The sequence below is a fragment of the Dipteris shenzhenensis genome, chromosome 22 (genome assembly GCF_047967505.1).
Source record: "Dipteris shenzhenensis isolate YYH24624 ecotype China chromosome 22, Dip_SZ_1.0, whole genome shotgun sequence".
Classification (NCBI taxonomy): Eukaryota; Viridiplantae; Streptophyta; class Polypodiopsida; order Gleicheniales; family Dipteridaceae; genus Dipteris; species Dipteris shenzhenensis.
Genome location: NC_141617.1, coordinates 33,867,919 through 33,887,784, shown reverse-complemented (window position 1 = coordinate 33,887,784; position 19,866 = coordinate 33,867,919).

Genomic DNA, 19,866 nt, shown 5'->3' with positions numbered 1-19,866 from the left:
TTGTATCTTTAGTCCACACTTTGGATTTTCTCAGCCCCTAGTATGATAGTTTCATAGATGGGTTGTTTGGCCACTGAGGCATCCGCACACTTTGCAATCTATCCTACCTCTAGATATCATACTAGTAAGATGGGAGGGGAGGATGGGACTTGGACTCAAGTGGAAGGTAGGAGAAGAGTGAAAAATGCAGCAAGGAGGCTTGAGAAGGAAGAAAGCAAAGATGCAGGTTCAAACAATGAACTCCCTTGGGTGAGCAGATGGGTGAGGTCCCTTCAACATCTAATGGCCTCTCTAGATGAGGACTTCTTAGAACGATTTGCAGTAGAATCCTCAGGTGCAAGTTTACTGCATTGCGCAGCCACTTCCATAGGTCTCCTAACCTCCATAGTAGCTTGCTCACCTCCCCCCCAGCTTGTAGTATAATAGTTTCATAGATGGGCTGTTCGGCCACTAAGGCATCCACAGACTTTGCAATCTATCCTACCTCTAGGTAAGATGGGAGAGGAGGATGGGACTTGGACTAGAGTGGAGGGTAGGAGAAGAGTGAAGAATACATCTGAGAGTGCTCTCAACGGAAGCAAGACCGGAAGAGGGAGAAAGACAAACAGAGAGCCACACAAGTTTTGGTGGGTGAAGAACCACCCTAATCTTCTTTTTCATTCAATTATATATGTGTTTGAGTATTGTACATAACCGGGGTAAAGGCACAGTGACCTTTAACCCCCACAACCTCCCACTTAAAGGGCAATGTGCCTTTAAGGGAGAACAACCAGTGAGCATACTATCCAATGCCCATCAATACACGACAATACTCAAACCGCTGACTAGGTAGACTCTTCGTCAGCATATCTGCAGGGTTATCATCTGTATGAACCTTGACAAGCTCTATGCGCTTGTCCTCAAGTACCTCCCTGATGAAATGATACTTGACCTCAATGTGTTTGGTCTTTGCATGAAAGACCGGATTTCGTGCTAGCTGAATAGCACTCATGGAATCACTATGCAATGTCGATACACTTGTATGAATCCCCGAATCTCCCACTAGCCAATCAAGCCATATAGCCTCCTTGCAACCCTCTGTGGCTGCAACATACTCAGCCTCTGTGGTAGACAAAGCAATGCACTTCTTTGTGCGAGACATCCACGACACTGCACCACCTGCAAAGGTGAACACATAACCAGAAGTGGATCTCCTACTATCTACATGCCCTGCATAGTCTGAATCTATGTATCCAAGTACACGCATGTCTCCTCTACCAAAGCAGATGCACATCTCCTTGGTACCCTTCATGTACCTCATGATCCACTTAACTGCCTCCCAATGCCTCTTTCCTGGATTAGCCATATACCGGCTAACAACTCCCACTGCAAATGCAATGTCTGGTCTAGTAGCTATCATAGCATACATAAGACTCCCAACCGTTGATGCATAAGGAACCTTGGCCATCATGGCCGTCTCCTCATCTGATTTGGGACTATCTGTATGACTAAGTTTCACATATGGAGGCAATGGAGTACTCACTGCCTTCCCCCTTCCATATTGAAACGCTGCAATACTTTTGTAACATACTCTTTTTGTGAAAGTCAAAGGAGTTTCCTACTCCGATCACGCGTGATGCGCATAGCAAGAATATGACCTGCAAGTCCCAAATCCTTCATATCAAAGGCCTCATGCAACTTGGCCTTTAATGCATCTAGCTCATAAGTATTCTTGCTAGCCAATAGCATATCATCCACATATAGTGCCAAGATTATCAGGCTATTATCCTTAGCCCTTTTAGTGTAGAGGCAGTGATCAATTTCACTCCTTCTAAAACCCTGGGACCGAATGAAAGCATCAAACTTCTGATACCATTCTCTAGGCGCTTGCTTAAGACCATAGAGACTCTTCTTTAGCTTGCAAACTAAATGCTCTTTGCCCTTTTCTTCAAAGCCTTCCGGTTGCACCATGTAAATTTCCTCATGCAAATCCCCATGCAAGATAAGCTCCATATCCTCTGATGCCACTGGTCCAAGCATGCATCTAAGTGTGATCATCTTCACAACCGGAGAGAATATCTCATCAAAGTCCACACCCTTCTCTTGCTTGAACCCTTTAGCGACTAAATGGGCCTTGTACCTAGGCACATCATCACTTGTGACCTTCATCTTGTAGACCCATTTACATGGCAATGCTTCCTTTCCATGTGGGAAAGAAACCAAGTCCCAAGTCTAATTCTTCATAAGTGAACTCATCTCTGATTGCATTCTCTGATTGCATAGCATACTCCCACTTGCGTTGATCCTCGTGCATCATAGCCTCTCTGTAGCAAGAAGGCTCCCCGCAATCAGTAAGCATCACATAGTCTACCCCTGGAACAAACCTATCAGGCGGTCTAGACACTCTAGATGATGTTCTCAAGGGCATTTCAGCTTGTTGTCCCACCTGCATATCAGCCACATTTGGCTCATCATTTCCACCAATAGATGATCCATCATCTACCCTTGATTGTATACCTGTGGGAGTATTTGGTGGTACCATTTCTTACACATTTGGTGCATGGACAGCTTGCTGTCTATCAACATATGCAGGTGGATTCACATCCTGGAAAGTGATTCTCCTCATTTCCACATCCCTCATGGGTGACTTATGCATCTTCTTCTCATTGAAGACTACATCATGGCTACGTATGATCTTCTTTACTTCTGGATCCCAGAGACGATAGCCCATCTCTCCACTTTCACCATAACCTAGAAAGACGCATTTCCTAGACTTAGGATCTAGCTTCTTTCGAAGCTCTTTTGGCAATGAGAGTAAGAGGGCTTCTTGCCACTCCATGCCTCTTCAGGAATACCACCATCCAAACTCTTACTAGGTCATCTATTGATCACATGCACTACAGTCTTCATTGGCTCAGCCCAAAAACCACCAAAAAGACTTGCATTGGAAAGCATGCATTGCAACCTTTCTTGAATAGTACGGTTCATCTTTTCTACAACTGGATTTTGCTTTGGAATACGAGGGGATGTGAGCTCCCTCTTAATCCCACGTGTATCACAAAAATGCTGAAAGTCATGAGAGAGATACTCTCCACCATTGTCAGTCCGTAGGCATTTAAGCGTTCTACCTGACTGATTCTCAACCAAGGCTAGCCATTTCTGAAATACCTGGAACACATCAGTCTTCCGAGCTATAGCATAAGCCCACACTTTCCTAGTTGCATCATCAATGAATGTCACATAGTATTCAGCCCCGCCTAATGACCGTGTAGGCATGGGACCACATACGTCTGAATGCACCAAATCAAGCTTTTCAAACTCTTTCTTTCCCCTTCTTTTATGGGCTGATTTAGTCTGCTTCTCATAGAGACAGTGCTCACAAAATTCAAAATCAGAGAAACTCAAATGCGGTACATAACCCAAATGGCATAAGAGTTTCATTCCATTCTGGCTCATGTGCCCCAATCTGCAATGCCACAAAGAAGTGCTTGGCTACTCGGTTATTGCAACAACATGATCAAATACCCCTGATACATGTAAGGGATACAAAGTCCCACACTTGGCACCCCTGGCCAAAAGCATGGAGCCCTTCTGAATTTTCCAACTCTGAAAGCCAAAAGTGGTGTGAAAACCAGCATCATCTAGGTGACCCACTGAAATAAGACTCTTGGTCAACATAGGCACATGTCTCACATGTTTCAAAATAAATGCAGACCCATTTGCAAAAGAAAACTTTGTCACCTACTCCCACTATGTCACATGCATAGTCATTTCTAAGATGCACACAACCTGTCTTTCCACTGTCATAAGTGGAGAACCATTCCCCATGGGGAGTAACATGGAATGAAGCACCAGAATCCAAAATCCAATCTTGGGAATATGCATCATCTGAGGTGGTAAGCGACTCTGCAGATAAACTAGACATGAAGAGAACGTTATTGTCACTATCATGTGTGACTGCATTGATCTCCTCGATCTTCACTTTTCCTTTGTCCTCCCTTGGAATCTCTTCCTTTTGATTTGCACCCCAATTTGCATTCTTTTTCTTATCCTTTTGCTCTCTTTTTAGCTTGTAGCAATCCTTTTTCATATGACCCTTCTTGCCATAGTGGTAACACTCAATGTTCTGTGCCCTGGATTTGCTATGAGACTTCCCTCTTTCTTGGGACTTCCCCCTGAATTGTGATCTGCCCCTTTGCACATTTAAGGCTGCATCCTACTTGTTGCCATCCATAGACTTTTGTCTAATCTCTTTGGCCAACAAGCTACCCACAACATCATCAAATTTCAATACTCCACCAGGTGCAGAGTTACTGACAGCTGTACGGAAGGTATCCCATGAGGATGGTAATGAACATAAGAGAAATATTGCCTTAGTCTCCGCATCAAAATTCATCTTCTGAGCCTGAAGCTGGCTGAAAATAATATTGAATTCATTCAAGTGAGAAGCAATGGAGACCCCTTCCTTCATCTGCAGCTCAAACAACCTCTTCATGAGGTAAACTTTATTAGAGGCAGTTTCCTTTTCATAAGTGGCACACAGTTTCTTCCACAAATCTTCCATAGTCTACTCATTTACTACTGTGAAATAAACTGACTCTACAAGATGAAGTCTAATAGTAGATTTTGCTAATGCATCCAACTCATTCCAATCATCCTCATACATATTTGCAGGCTTAGCTTCAATCCCTGCCAAGGGTTGTGGCATAAATCTAAGGTTTCAAAACCTTAGAATGAAAAATGCATAACAGAGAGACGAAATCGAATACACAGAGATCTATAACTCTAAAAATCCTCCACCGAATTGCGTAAGAACTGACAGGTAGGGGTTTTGGGCATCCGGAATGCAATGGGACAGACGGTTTTGGAAACCGTGGTCTCAATCACTGGGTCCAATACATGGACTGAAAAACGTTTTTAGAAACAGAGCTGTTTGTAAACTCCACCGGAGTGTGAATGATGAGCAACATAGAAGTTTTAGGACCTCCTGAGTCCACCGAAACTGACAGATCTGCAAATGGTTGCTCCAAACTTGAGTTCCAACACCCGGGCAGAAAAACACAAAAACTGACACAGTGAGTCAGAAATCCAATGAAATGATCCCAAATTCAAGAATGAAGGTGTTTCCAAGCTCCTGAAGTGAAGTGAGCACCAAAAGAAAGCAATAATTGCCTCTACAAGTCAATACGGACTCTCTGTCATTGAACGGAACATGGAAAAGCTCAAAAAATGACTTTTTCTTTGAAAACACTTAACAGGCTCTCAAAACCACTTCGCAAAGCCAAAGTGACTTTTCCAAAGGTTCCTCCAAGGTCTCTACACACTCACACTCGGATGCAAGTAAAGTCACCCACAAAGCTTCCCACAGAGCTTCTCCTTCCTCCCATAGAGATGTTGAGCTTCAAGCATTCACGCACGCTCAGCTAGATCACCCGGGCTCTAATACCAGTTGACAATGCTCTCAACGGAAGCAAGAACGGAAGAGGGAGAGAGAGAAACAGAGAGCCACACAAGTTTTGGTGGGTGCAGAACCACCCAAATCTTCTTTTTCATTCATTTATATATGTGTTTGAGTATTGTACATAACCAGGGTAAAGGCACAGTCACCTTTAACCCCCACAACATCAAGGATGGCAAATGGTAGGCTTGAGGGAGCCAAAAAGCAAGGATGGCCTTGAGGACTTCTTCGGACAATTTGCAGATTGAATCCTCAGGTGTAAGTTTAGCTCATTGCACAGCCACTCCTGTAGGTCTCTTCGCTACCTAACCTCCATAGTAGCTCGCTCCCCTCTCCCCCTTGGCCACCAATTGTCACATTTGTTACCCAACCCCACTCCAAGCCTCTCCCTTCTCCCCCACCCCCCTTGAGATTCAAAGCCCCCATTGTAAATCTCTTCACCCAACACCCCTACAAGCCTCGATGTTCTTCCCCACCCCTACCCCTTGAGATTACAACCCAAACATCATATTGGCCCATGTTCCTATTTTTCACATGCACATGCAACCCTTTATTCACTTCAGCTATCTCCAGCTTGCACTCTGCCGCTATAAGGGAGTCAACCTCTTCTTGTGTAAGAGATGTCCCTTCCTGCACAGGCCACACATTTGGGATGGTATCTGATATAGGATTGATGTTGGAGTCAACCTTCCATACATGCATACATGTGGTATTGTGAAACCACACCATTTGAGATATTGGGCGACCATATGGATGTTTCCTTATAGCAAAGAAACATGGTGCTAGTACTACAAGGCCATTTTTGGAGATAATTACATTGTAAAAAATATACCTTAGATATTAAACATTGCAAGAAAATATCCTCTAGCCAACCACTCCTTCTATGTAATCATCCATCACCCAACTAGCTTTCAGATCACTAGAACCATCTCGATTCATGCGATTAACTAAATCATCCCTTAGAGCTAGACCTCTTGTAGACATTTTGAAAACAAAATCCTCAAATCCCTGACCAAGGAATCGACGACAAGAAAAGAACTCATACATGCACTTTTGTTTGAGCTCCAAGGTAGTATCTAGTCCACCACTGCTAGGTAAACTAGTTCTCTTTGCTTTGCCAACAATGTCTTGCATTAAAATAGTAATAACAAAATTGTTAATCCTTAGCACCTTGCAAGAATCACTATATTTAACACTAAGCGATGGCCACTTCGTATGTGTTTTTGCTAGTGGCTCCAATTGTTGTAGAGGATGTTGCACAATTTAGCATCGCCATAATGAGCCTCACATCAGTTTACATTCAATACTGTTTCTTTCGTGTCACATCTATTTGAACTTTCCTAATTCCAGCCTTGTTATTTGATTGCACGGATTTCGTCACCAACAATGTTACCTTCATCAAGATCTTCCTTGATGTTCCAAGTTGTACTTTGTGTGAATGCCTACCCCTATGTATCATCAACCGAGTCAATGTTGCATCATGGGGCATCACATAGTGAGCTGCCCTGTGACATATACTAAACACACATGGCTACTACCTTGCAAACATGACACCTTAAGGACCCTTCATCCTTGCCGGTCGCCAGCTTGCCAATGTTACATTTACTTCCCAGTAGAACTTTGAAGAGTGCATCATTCTTTATTCTAGTATTTAGTAGTCTAGGGCATGATGGATTGCAACATTCGAATGCACCTACACATAAACTCTTGCAAACCGTGCCCTAAAATGCAATATTGCATAGGTTTTGTCCACAGATGGCCATCATATTTGAGCTCCATTCCCTCCATTGGCCATTCCTTCCTTGAGGGGGGTAGCTCAAAGATACAATCCCCATCGTACTCTCGTGGGAGCTCCTCCACTCTCACAATGTGTCCAATCCTTCTCACCAAGGTACTAAACTTGTTGATGCACCTCAAGAACGTATGGAAGCTACAACACTACACCCAAGAGATATTACATTTCTGCTTGCTTTGGGAATTTCTAAGGAGGGTTCATGCTTGTCTCTTTTCACTATCTCTACTCTAATTGCATTGGATAGTTTTCATCAACAGTTAGAAAAGGAATCCTCTTGGATGATCTAACTTTCTCTACACTTTCTTGAGGAAGATCCACTTCCAATTGATGTGGGAACTATTCCCAGCCAATTCCAAAATATTTATATGCATGTGGAGAAAGGACCTTGATATTGAGGATTTCCAATCCATTGTGGAGTACATGCTCCAATTGTGTTTGTGTGTGTGTCTATTTTTGCCTTTGATGAAGCCCTCAATGTTTCAATGAAAAATTAATACACAAAGAAATAAATATTTAGTGATCATTAGACAAACCCTTTAGAAGCTCTCATTTCTTTGGGAAAAAAAGAAAACTTTTTGTAGGTGCATAATTTGGCAATTTTAACATCGTAAATGAGATCAAAAAGCCCAAAACTCTAAAAATGATTGTAAGCATGGGTACCATTTGATGATTTTTCAAATTCAATATGGAAAAAAGATGCATCTATAGGGGTTAGTCATTGGCTTTCACTCGGTGGTGAAAGCTAGAGGTTGGTTCATGGTTCACTAAATTTTAAATTCATGATCCAATTCGTGGCTTTTGCCTCAGAAGTTTTTTAAATTCATGAGCCAATCCATGGCTTTCATCAGGCGAAATCCATGCATTGGCTCATGATAAATTTTTTTTTCTAGAAACTTAGAGCAAAAGTCATGGAAAAGTGAAAAGTTTTTAAGTCATAAGCCAATGTACATGACTTAAAAAGCCACGTAGAAGACTTAAAAAGCCATCTAGAAGTGAAAATTTTTAAGACCTAAGTGCATCATATTTTTTAAGTCATGAGCGAATCTATGGCCTTCGCCCGACGAAAGCCATAGATTGGCTCATGAGTTAAAAAAATTCAATTTCTACATGGCTTTTGCTCTAAGTTTAGGGAATTTATTTTAAAGTCATGAGCTAATACATGGCTTTCACAGAATGAAAGCCATGGATTCGATCATGGCTCATTGAAATTATAATGAGCCATGAGCTAATCTCTTGCTTTCGCCAGGCGAAAGTAGCGACTGGTCCCTATAGGTGCACTTTTTTACAGATTGGAATTTGAAAATTCATCAAAAGGTACATGTGTTTACAATTGTTTCAGGTTTTTTGGGCTATCGGAGCTCATTTTTCTGTGTCAAAAATGACAAATTTTGCATTTATAAAAAGTTTGGGTCAAAGGAATTAGACCTTCTAAAGGTATTGTCTAATGATTACTAACTATTTATATCTTTGTGTATCAATTTTTCATTAAAACATTAAGGGATTCATTAGAGGCATCAAGGTCACTAAAGACATCGTTGCATTAAGAGAGCTCATACATCCTTCATTACCATATATTTTAATGATGTGATCATGATCATGATCATTTTGGAATAATGGTGTGTTAAATCCTCAGTATAGTCGTGTATATATAAATGTAATTATATATATAAATATACATACGTACATTACATACATACATACATACATACATACATACATACATACATAGATGCATGCATGCGCACAGGCGCGCGCACACACACACACACACACATGTATACTTTTCCAACTATGAATTATTCTTTTAATAAACCCCCTGAGAATTCTCTCCTTTACACTATCTTTTTAATCAACCCACACACCAAGCACACTAATCCTCCCATAGCTTCACTAATCCCTTCTCAATCCATGCACTCATTCGCTCGTTGGTCCACTTGTGACTTAAACTTTATATAAAGTCTAAGAATCCATATGGTTGTCTATATTCCTAGGTAAAGCGATAACAAGCTAGGGGAAACATGCATTACCTGTCTACCCAATCGTAACTATGATGTTCTTACATCTAGTTTGTTTGGATGGTGGTAGGTAAGTGGACCTTGACCTTGGAACATGGACTGCTTAAGGATTGACATCTTTTTTCAATATCGTGTGTGTCAAACTCAATATTATTAAAAATTCTTAATTTTGGTGAAATTTTTTGCAAACTTTGGTTACTGCATTTTGCAACTTAGATGTCTTAAAATTTTTTTCCTTATAAGTTTCCCTTAAAAAAAAAAAACTTTTTATCCAATTGATGGAATTAATTGTATGGCTCAATTATTGATGGGACTTTTTAATCGAAACACACACACACACACACACACACACATTAGCTCCTTACTCCACTTGTGACTTAAACTTCACTTGTGACTTCAACTTTTTTTAATTATCTAAAAATCCATATGGTTGTCTATATTCCTAGGTAAAGCAAGAACAAGTCGCGGAAAAGAGGCATTACCTGTCTACCCAAATGTAACTATGTGTTCTTACACCTAGTTTGTTTGGATGGTCACAGGTAAGTGGACCCTGACCTCGAAACCTCCGAACCTCAACTTAGATGTCTCAAACATTTTTTCCTTATATGTTTCCCTTTCTTTACTTTTTATCCAATTGATGGAATTAAATGTATGGCTCAATTATTGATGGGACTTTTTAATCTAAACACACACATATATGTACACACACACATGTACATACACACTTTTTTTTGGTAATTTTACATATATATATTTTAAAATATGTACACACACACACACACACACACACACACACACACACACACACACACACACACATGCATCATTGACTAGGTAACAAGGGGAAAATGTTTTGGCGAGCGGACCTAGGCGAGCGGTCACCATTTTAGGCGAGTAGTCTCATTGTTTTAGGTTAGCACAGTTAGGCGAGCGACCATAGTCTAGGCCAAATTTTGTGAGTGACTTATCTTCTCTATGACAAGCTTGGTATGTGAAAAGGTGTTGAGTGATGTTCTCCATGTCCTGACTTGTGCAAGAATGTGCATTCTATCAGCCACAAGTTAGCGAGAATGGGATGATCATTGTGTGTCAATGAGGACACATTGCACATTAAATCCAAGATGATACACAAGTGACTACTAAAGGAATGGAAGAAGAAGGGCTCTAGAAAAGCAGCACATCATTGGCTTTAGGAGACAAAGGCACGTTGAGATCTTTCATTTATATAAATTGGAATGCTGCATTAATTAAAAAAACAATATTTACAGCCCCCAAACATAATTTCAAAACAATAACAAGCATATTTCATTTTAGCCCACTAGCTCAAGCATGTGTTCTTCATCCCATTTCTTAAGCATCTTCTGTTCCAAGTAAGAAGGAATTCTATAGTGAAACATTTACATCCCATAGACATTGTTCCACAATAATAAAGTGATCTGTCATAAGCTATATTGAACAATCATAACCTCCCTTGAAAAGTCATACATGTCCTTCGGCCCACTATCCTAAAAGTATCTCCTACTCTAAGTAATAAGGAATGCTATAGTAATAAAAGCCCCCAAACATTGTTCCAATACCCATAATTAAAGATGATTAATAAACAACAAGCTTGAATGATATCGCAGAATGCAAACCTATCTTGTAAAAGTAAGAAAGATAATGCAATCTCAATCTCAACATAATCAACCCACAAAGTAAAAAACCATGATCGTATTATTTTCCAAAGCCATGACTACAAGGGTTGAAATAAATTGAGAAAACTGCATAGTATCAATCCCTCATTTTTGCAGTCCTATAGCACCAAGGATGAGGTGTCCACTTTGTCCATCTCCTCTTTATACTTACACTGGTGGTACTCCTGCAAAAGAACCACCTGTAAATTCTTAAGATATCATGTGGCTTTTACAAAGCATTGCAATGCAAGGACCTAAAAGCACATTATGGAAGAACAGCCCCCATTGGCAAGTTGTACCAAGCCTTAGTGGACCCACTTTCTTATGTTGCTTGGGCATTCGAAAGACCCAGAGGCCATATGGATCGATGAGGACAAACAATGCAACATGCACTTGTGCAAAATGGTGAACCAAGAATATGAGAATAAGCTTGATTAGAAACTATAGTGGGGCCACTTGAATGGCAAAAAGCTCTTGGTTTGGGATGGCAACCACAACAAAACAACATAGGTATCTTCTTTTGCTTTCAATCTATGCAACATTTCTTTGCTGCCATGTACTGGCTTACAGTATATGAAATTCTACACATCGACATATTCTTATAGTTCAAGTGCTCACAGGAGGGAGGGCTGTCCTGTGCGCTTGCTGAGAAACAAGTATCATTCTATGTACTTAGAAGTGTTGTGCTTTAGATTTTTGGGTCTACTTCAATCAATCATCTCACCCATTGCATCTCGATGTGCAGGCTGGCTCATCTACATGTCCCACACACAATAGCATGTTACATCTTCATAATGCAAAACTTTGGCACGACAAAAAGAGACACGCTCATGTGTTGTTTTGTTGACGAGGACAAAAGACTAGTAGAGTCCATGCTTGTGAAGGAGAGGAGTGGGTCCACTAAGGCTTGGTACAACTTGCCAATGGGGGCTGTTCTTCCATAATATGTTTTTAGGTCCTTGGGGAAGCACTGGCGGGGAGGGAGAGGAGGGGTGTACATGATGTAGGAGGAGAAAATGAGAAAGAAACAGAGCTGATATAGTTATTCTCTGTTAGCTGGGATACAATTCCCTGAATGTATGAGAGGAGATGGCTGATTTTGTGGGAAAATTTTTGGAGACTGGTGGTAGTTAGGTTTCCACTACTATGTACAATATGCTATTCAAAGCAGAAGTGTAATCATGAAAGGTGATTATTTCATTTCTAAAGTGCAAAGTTTTGGTCTTTCTATGTGCAAAGTTTTGGTCTTCCTATGTTATGATAGCAATTATTCAACTCTTTATAATAAATGATTGAGCTGTTGGGTGGAGGCTTCAGAATTGTAAGACATGGTGGGCAAAGCATGGCTGCATACTTGTTCTCAAAGTAAAGCAAAGCCATATCAAGCAAACAAGGCTGACATACACTTTAGTATCTTAAACTCACAGTTCTGTATTCCGTGCTCAACCTTGCTGTTCCTACCTCTTTCTTGCAAAGCCAACCCTTAAGTAAAGCTATTACAGTCGTTGTTTAGCTGAAAGTAGATGCACAACAAGGTTGATATTGGCTTCAAGATTGATAGGTGATCAGATGATCCCGCTATTCAACAAAGCAATCTTGTTGCATGTGCGTGTGTTAACTCGCACGTGTTTATATTATAAAATTTGAGCCACCATGGTTGTTGGAGTCCGGGGTTCCATCCATATTAAATACAGGCCACTGCAGTGGAATCTTAGGCACCACTCCAGATGGGCTTGTAATCATGAAGCACACACCTAGTGGTGGGTGAGCAGGCCACTTTGGTGACTAGTAATTAACTACCAGCCCAGTGGAATGTTGGCCACGATAGATGTCGCTAATGAGAGCCACCACCATCAGACAGTAATTTCCACAAAAGTAAATCATGAAGCCTAATCACCTCTAATCACTCATTATCGGGCACTGAGCATGCAAGCCCAATGATTGGTAATTTTTATTGCACTCATAGTCATCATGCATGCTACATCTTAGGATATTTTGTCTCATGCTAGGGTCTCTACCATTGATGCGCTCCCACGTGCTTTGCTCGGAGAAGGGCATGGGCATTGTGCCCGCCCCCTCCTTCTCTTCTTCCCTCTTTTAAGCTTGTCATCCAGAAACTCTATATAGTTCAAGTCTCCTTCAATAATGCAAGACCACATTGGGTAAACAATGTTTGTTGGTGGCGTGTAGGTGCATAAGCATTCAAGATCCAAATCATGGCATCCCCATGAAACATAAGACTCTAGCTTCATCCGAGTGTCGGAGACCACATCTTTGGGTCCCTTTTGAGGAGTCAGCTATGTCGGTATGTCCAAGGCAGAGAACATATACTTGTGAAGCTTTACAATATCCATTGTTTGTCCAACAAGGGTTGGCCATAACTTTCGTCTTAAATTGAAGTCCTATGGTTGCTCATGTGCTCAATCGTATAACATGCTCATGTGAAAGATGGGGGTGACAAACAAAGTCTTTCGATGCTTAGGAGGGTTTGAAGAGTCTAGATCTGTGTGGCAATGCGCTGTAGGCATTGTAAGAAATATTTATCTCTAAGGCAGTGGCCATTGTTATAAGGGTCTCTGGGCACTTTTTCCTTTTCTAAGGTTTTTCCCTTTTAAACTCAATTAGAGATTGATTTTGTGGGTGAGTTAGTCACTATACATGTTTTTATCCTAGTTAGGGTTCATCATAGGTTTTTGTCTCTATGACTATCCTAGTACTCTTTCATTGTTGTAATCTCGTTTTAATTTTGAGCTTCTTTCTGCTTTGTATTCTCTTGAACTCTTGCTTCCATTTCCAATATTTGGATCAGAGCAGGTTGCCCTTGATCCCTAGTGCCTCCCCCACACCCATGGAGCATTAATCTCAAGTTTTGTCGTGAAGAAAGTCTGTTATCAGCCTCCACTTCTTCATCTCAGGAGAGCTCGTGGAGTTGTTTTCTTCATATGCGACTGATTCTGGATCTAAGTTCCTACAGCTATTTTCTCTGTTGGTCAACTGGTTTTTCACCTATTTGAAGATGTTTTTACTTTCAACCGCCCCTTCTAGGCGACTTGCTCTCTATCCCTATTGCAGTCCGATGGAGTAGATTTCTCAGGAGGCAGCTGAGCTGTTTTATCAGTCCCTAAATAGGTTGGACTGCTTTTTCACCTCTTACAAAACTATGCAGCAGCACGAATCTTTATGGAGGAGATTTGGTTGCTGTTTTGACGGTTTTGGAACTACTCCAGCACTTTCAGAGCTGGGAGCAGCACTTCGAAAATAGGCTCGAAACACTGTTGCTAGTTGAACTTGTTTTTGAATTGCTGCTCCTATTTTGAGGAGATATTCAGATTTGTTTTGCTGATTGCCGGCTGGTTGACTCACTTGGAGACTATTTTCAAGATTTGGAGTTGTCTCTTTGCTATTTTGAACCTGTTTCGTGAAGGGACAGCTTGTTTTTTTGCTCTCCTGAGTGCATAACCACCTCTACAGTCCTGCAGTTTGCTGTTTGGTTCAAAACATTAATGCTCGACTAGTCAAGGTTTGACTGAGGGGAAGATTGTGCTTCGATAAGAGCAATTTTTAGTCATTGTTTGGACTATTTTTGGAAGGCATTTCGCTGAGTACATACAACAGTTAGTGGGTATATGCCTTGTTGAGCCAAGCATACGCTAGTTCAAGCAGGCAATACATCCCAGCAAGGGAGTCTTATGAATTGTTTTGAGGTGCATCCTCAAGCTAAGTATTGGCTTTGAAAGTGGACATATTTTTGGTTGTGTAGGGTGTTTATAGTACGTTCACTTTGAGAGAGTTTGTTGTCTTTTGTGGAATGGGTCAGAGTGAGATTTTTGGCGTGCTGGAGGATAAGTTGGATGGCACCAACTATTCTCTCTAGTTAACAACACTCTGATTCAGATTTTGCTATACTCCTATCATCCTTAGTAGAGGGCCTCAAAGAGGCACTTGGACATGATTTGAAGGTCCACTTGGCTTATCCTTAATGAAAGTAGTTAGTTTTGATGTAACAAAAGCTCTATGTATGGTGTTGCATGCAAGTCAATGATTAAAATGGTACCTTGTGCACATGGCATGCTCCTTTGTGAATACATTATTGAAGCATACCTCTCTCTCTCTCTCTCTCTCTCTCTCTCTCTCTCTCTCTCTCTCTCTCTCCCTCCCAATATTATCTTCTCTTTGTATATATATACAACCTTGTATATAACCCTAACCCCTAAGGTTGTATATATATAGCTTATGTATACACAACCTTATTTATAACCCTAATCCCTCTATAATGGAAGCAGTTTTTGTAGTCATGGGGTTTTCAAGTCACATCATATGCATACTATGATCAAGGTAAACAACTATTGCACAATTGAGTAAATCATCACTTACCTAAACTACAAAAGGTACTCAAAAATTGCAACCGCTTGCTTGGGTTTGCTTGGCCAAAATTGCAGCCGCCTACGTCCACTCCTAAAATTTTCACTCATCGACAAGCAAGATGCATGGAATCATATCTCAAAGTAGGTGTAGGTTCAAACCTTCTACTTATAATGCCTTGCGAACAACTATACTAGACAAAGCATTTGTTGAGTAGAGACATCACATCAACCAAAGTATTTTTCGGCTCTTAACATAACACAATTGTTCTAGATGGATGGACAAATATAAAAAGATGCCCCTTATTGAATGTGGTGATTGTATCATTGAGAGGAGAGGGATTTCAGTGAGTCTATTGATTCAAAAAATGAAAGAAAATTTGAGGTTTACATAGCATATATTTTGGTAAAAATCATAAGGGAGATAGGCCCAGACAAAGTTGTGCAAATTATCAGGTGTTGAAACATTGGTATAAGAGTGTTTTGTGTTCAAGGAGATTATACATTGTGCTCGTGAAATTGTGAAGTTTGTACGATTGCATCAGTGCCTTGAGATGATATATATAGTTCACGAGTTCAAGGAGATAAGACGGGATGCTCATGAAATTGTGAAGTTTGTATAATCGAAACATCATCTCGTTCACGAGTTCAGGAGTTGGATCCACAAAGTTACGATTGCCCCTACACAAACTCACTTTTGCATGCACTTTTACAGATTGCAATCATTGATTAAAATTTTTAAAAAATAATGATTGAGGCGTATCATTGTAACATTTTTCAAAGATGGGTGTGTAGTCTAGGAAATAAGTTACACATGAATGCGATGATGTGAAAGTAACGATATCATCATTATGAATGTGATGATGAAATATAAGATATCATCATTAGCATTATGGAAGCCTTTTGAGGATGTCATGACGATAATGTCACCAACAATGGTTGCACTGAGAACTTTGGACTCAAAAGCCCACACTTTAGAAAGTCTTGGATACAAATTTGGAGGATAGAGCAAGCACTCATTTTCTAGATTCTCACCCATGCGCCCAGATGAGCAAAATGTCAAGAAACAAGCACTGCTATGTGCACTGGATCAACTTTAGATTTGTGTCCTTCTATGCATTGAGGATCCACCTAAAAATTTGATGTTGTGTTCCATATGACTTAGATCTATCACTACACAAAAAAGATAGCACAATAAATCTTTCTTTTGCTTTATGTTGATGACTTGATCTACGAGGTCCACCAATGGACACATTATATCATAGGTCAAAGGTCACCTCAATTGACATGAAGGACATGGGAGAACTACATTATTATATTGGCATAAAATTTTGAAAATATGACAAAGCCATTATGCTCACATAGGGAAAATAATATACTCAAAAATTTATTCGAAAGTTTCATTTACATGATTGCAAGCCCTTCCAAGCTGTTTTTTAATCTATTGCCACCCCATTTTCTCTTTCTACCACCACCTCTTGTGTTAGCTTCTTCTGTATCTACTTGTCCTTAGATTATTTTTAGCCATTTGTAGCCCATTTTTGGGGTGGGATTCTTTCTATCACTACCCCTCCTATGTATTTCCCATCCCTCTTCCTTTGCAAGCCCTTGAGCTCGCTTTAAGCCCCCTTTGCCCCCCCCCTCCCCCTACTATTTCACATCCTTTAGGGGCCTTTCTTTCATTTGCATCCCCCTCTAATATACCCCTTGTTGTTTCCCCTTCTTGCTATTTCCCCCCCTTTCGTCTAAGCCCCCCTTTCCTTCCCTTGTCTTCTTTCCCTCCTTTTTTCCTTCCTTCTTTAAGCTAATAGGTGGTGGTTTTCTTTGACAAGGTCTCATGATCTAGAGGCACCCTCAATTATCTAAATTTCCCTCTCCCCAGAGAACAAACAATAAAATGAAAAAACTTGTATAGAATTTGTAGGATTGATCAAAAGTAGGTCACATTGATGAGCTTAACCCCACATGATGACAAGTTCAAGAGTGGATCCAATCAAGTCTAGGTCTAGAAGGTGATCATATATATGACATCTATGGGAGAGGTATTTTTCTTCTCTAAATTAGTTCTATAAACACCACTCCGGAACCAGTGGAGTAAAGTCCATTGTATCTTTAGTCCACACTTTGGATTTTCTCAACCCCTAGTATGATAGTTTCACAGATGGGTTGTTTGGCCACTAAGGCATCCGCACACTTTGCAATCTATCCTACCTCTAGATATTATACTAGTAAGATGGGAGGGGAGGATGGGACTTGGACTAAAGTGGAGGGTAGGAGAAGAGTGAAAAATGTAGCAAGGATTCCAAATGGTAGGCTTGAGAAGGAAGAAAGCAAGGATGTAGGTTCAAACAGTGAACCCCCTTGGGTGAGCAGATGGGTGAGGTCCCTTCAACATCCAATGGCCTCTCTAGACAAGGACTTCTTCAAACGATAGAATCCTCAGGTGCAAGTTTAGTGCATTACGCGGCCATTTCCATAGGTCTCTTCTCTGCCTAACCTCCATAGTAGCTCGCTCCCCTCCCCCCTCCAGCCCGTAGTATGATAGTTTCACAGATGGGCTGTTCGGCCACTAAGGCATCCACAGACTTTGCAATTTATCCTACCTCTAGGTAAGATGGGAGAGGAGGATGGGACTTGGACTAGAGTGGAGGGTAGGAGAAGAGTGAAGAATACATCAAGGATGGCTAATGGTAGGCTTGAGGGAGCCAGAAAGAAAGGATGGCCTTGAGGACTTATTCAGACAATTTAAAGATTGAATCCTTAGGTGCAAGTTTAGCTCATTGCATAGCCACTCCCGTAGGTCTCTCCTCTACCTAACCTCTATAGTAGCTTGCTCCCCTCTCCCCCTTGGTCACCAATTGTCTCATTTGTTACCCAACCCCCCTCCAAGCCTCTCCCTTCTCCCCCACCCCCCTTGAGATTCAAAGCCCCCATTGTAAGTCTCTTCACCCAACCCCCCTTCAAGCCTCGACGTTCTTCCCCACCCCTACCCCTTGAGATTACAACCCAAACATCTTATTGGCCTATGTTCCTATTTTGCACATGCACATGCACATGCAGCCCTTTATTCACTTCTTCCAAGCCCAGCTATCTCTAGCTTGCACTCTATTGCTATAAGGGAGTCAACCTCTTCTTGTGTAAGAGATGTCCCTTCCTGCACAGGCCACACATTTGGGATGGTATCCAATATAGGATTGATGTTGGAGTCAACCTTCCATACATGCATACATGTGGTATTGTGAAACCACACTATTGAGATATTGGGCGACCATATGGATGTTTCCTTATAGCAAAGAAACATGGTGCTGGTACTACAAGGACATTTTTGGAGATAATTACATTGCAAAAAATATACCTTAGATATTAAACATTGCAAGAAAATATCCTCTAGCCAACCACTCCTTCTATGTAATTAACCATCACCCAACTAGCTTTTAGATCACTAGAACCATCTCAATTCATGCGATTAACTAAATCATCCCTTAGAGCTAGACCCCTTGTAGACATTTTGAAAACAAAATCCTCAAACCAGGGAATCGACTACAAGGGAAGAACTCATACATGCACTTTCGTTTGACTCCAAGGTAGTATCTAGTCCACCACTGCTAGGTAAACTAGTGCTCTTTACTTTGCCAGCAATGTCTTGCATTAAAATAGTAATAACAAAATTGTTAATCCTCAGCACCTTGCAAGAATCACTATATTTAACACTAAGCAATGGCCACTTCGTATGTGTTTTTGCTAGTGGCTCCAATTGTTGTAGAGGATGTTGCACAACTTAGCATCGCCATAATGAGCCTCACATCAGTTTACATTTAATACTGTTTCTTCCATGTCACATCTATCTGAACTTTCCTAATTCCAGCATTGTTATTTGATTGCACGGATTTCGTTACCAACAATGTTACCTTCATTAAGATCTTCCTTGATGTTCCAAGTTGTACTTTGTGTGAATGCCAACCCGTGTTGTATCATCAACCGAGTCAATGTTGCATCATGGGGCATCACATAGTGAGTTGCCTTGTCACATATACTAAACACACATGGCTACTACCTTGCAAACATGACACCTTAAGGACCCTTCATCCTTGCCGGTCGCCACCTTGCCAATGTTACATTTACTTCCAAGCAGAACTTTGAAGAGTGCATCATTCTTCATTCTAGTATTCAGTAGTCTAGGGCATGATGGATTGCAACATTCGAATGCACCTACACATAAACTCTTGCAAACCGTGCCCTAAAATGCAATATTGCATAGGTTTTGTCCACGGACTGCCATCATATTTGAGCTCCATTCCCTCCTTGAGGGGGGTAGCTCAAAGATACAATCCCCATCGTACTCTCGTGGGAGCTCCTCCACTCTCACAACGTGTCCAATCCTTCTCACCAAGGTACTAAACTTGTTGATGCACCTCAAGAACGTATGTAAGCTACAACACTACACCCAAGAGATATTACATTTTTGCTTGCTTTGGGAATTTCTAATTAGGGTTCATGCTCATCTCTTTTCACTATCTCTACTCTAGATTGCATTGGACAGTTTTCATCAACAGTTAGAAAAGGAATCCTCTTGGATGATCCAGCC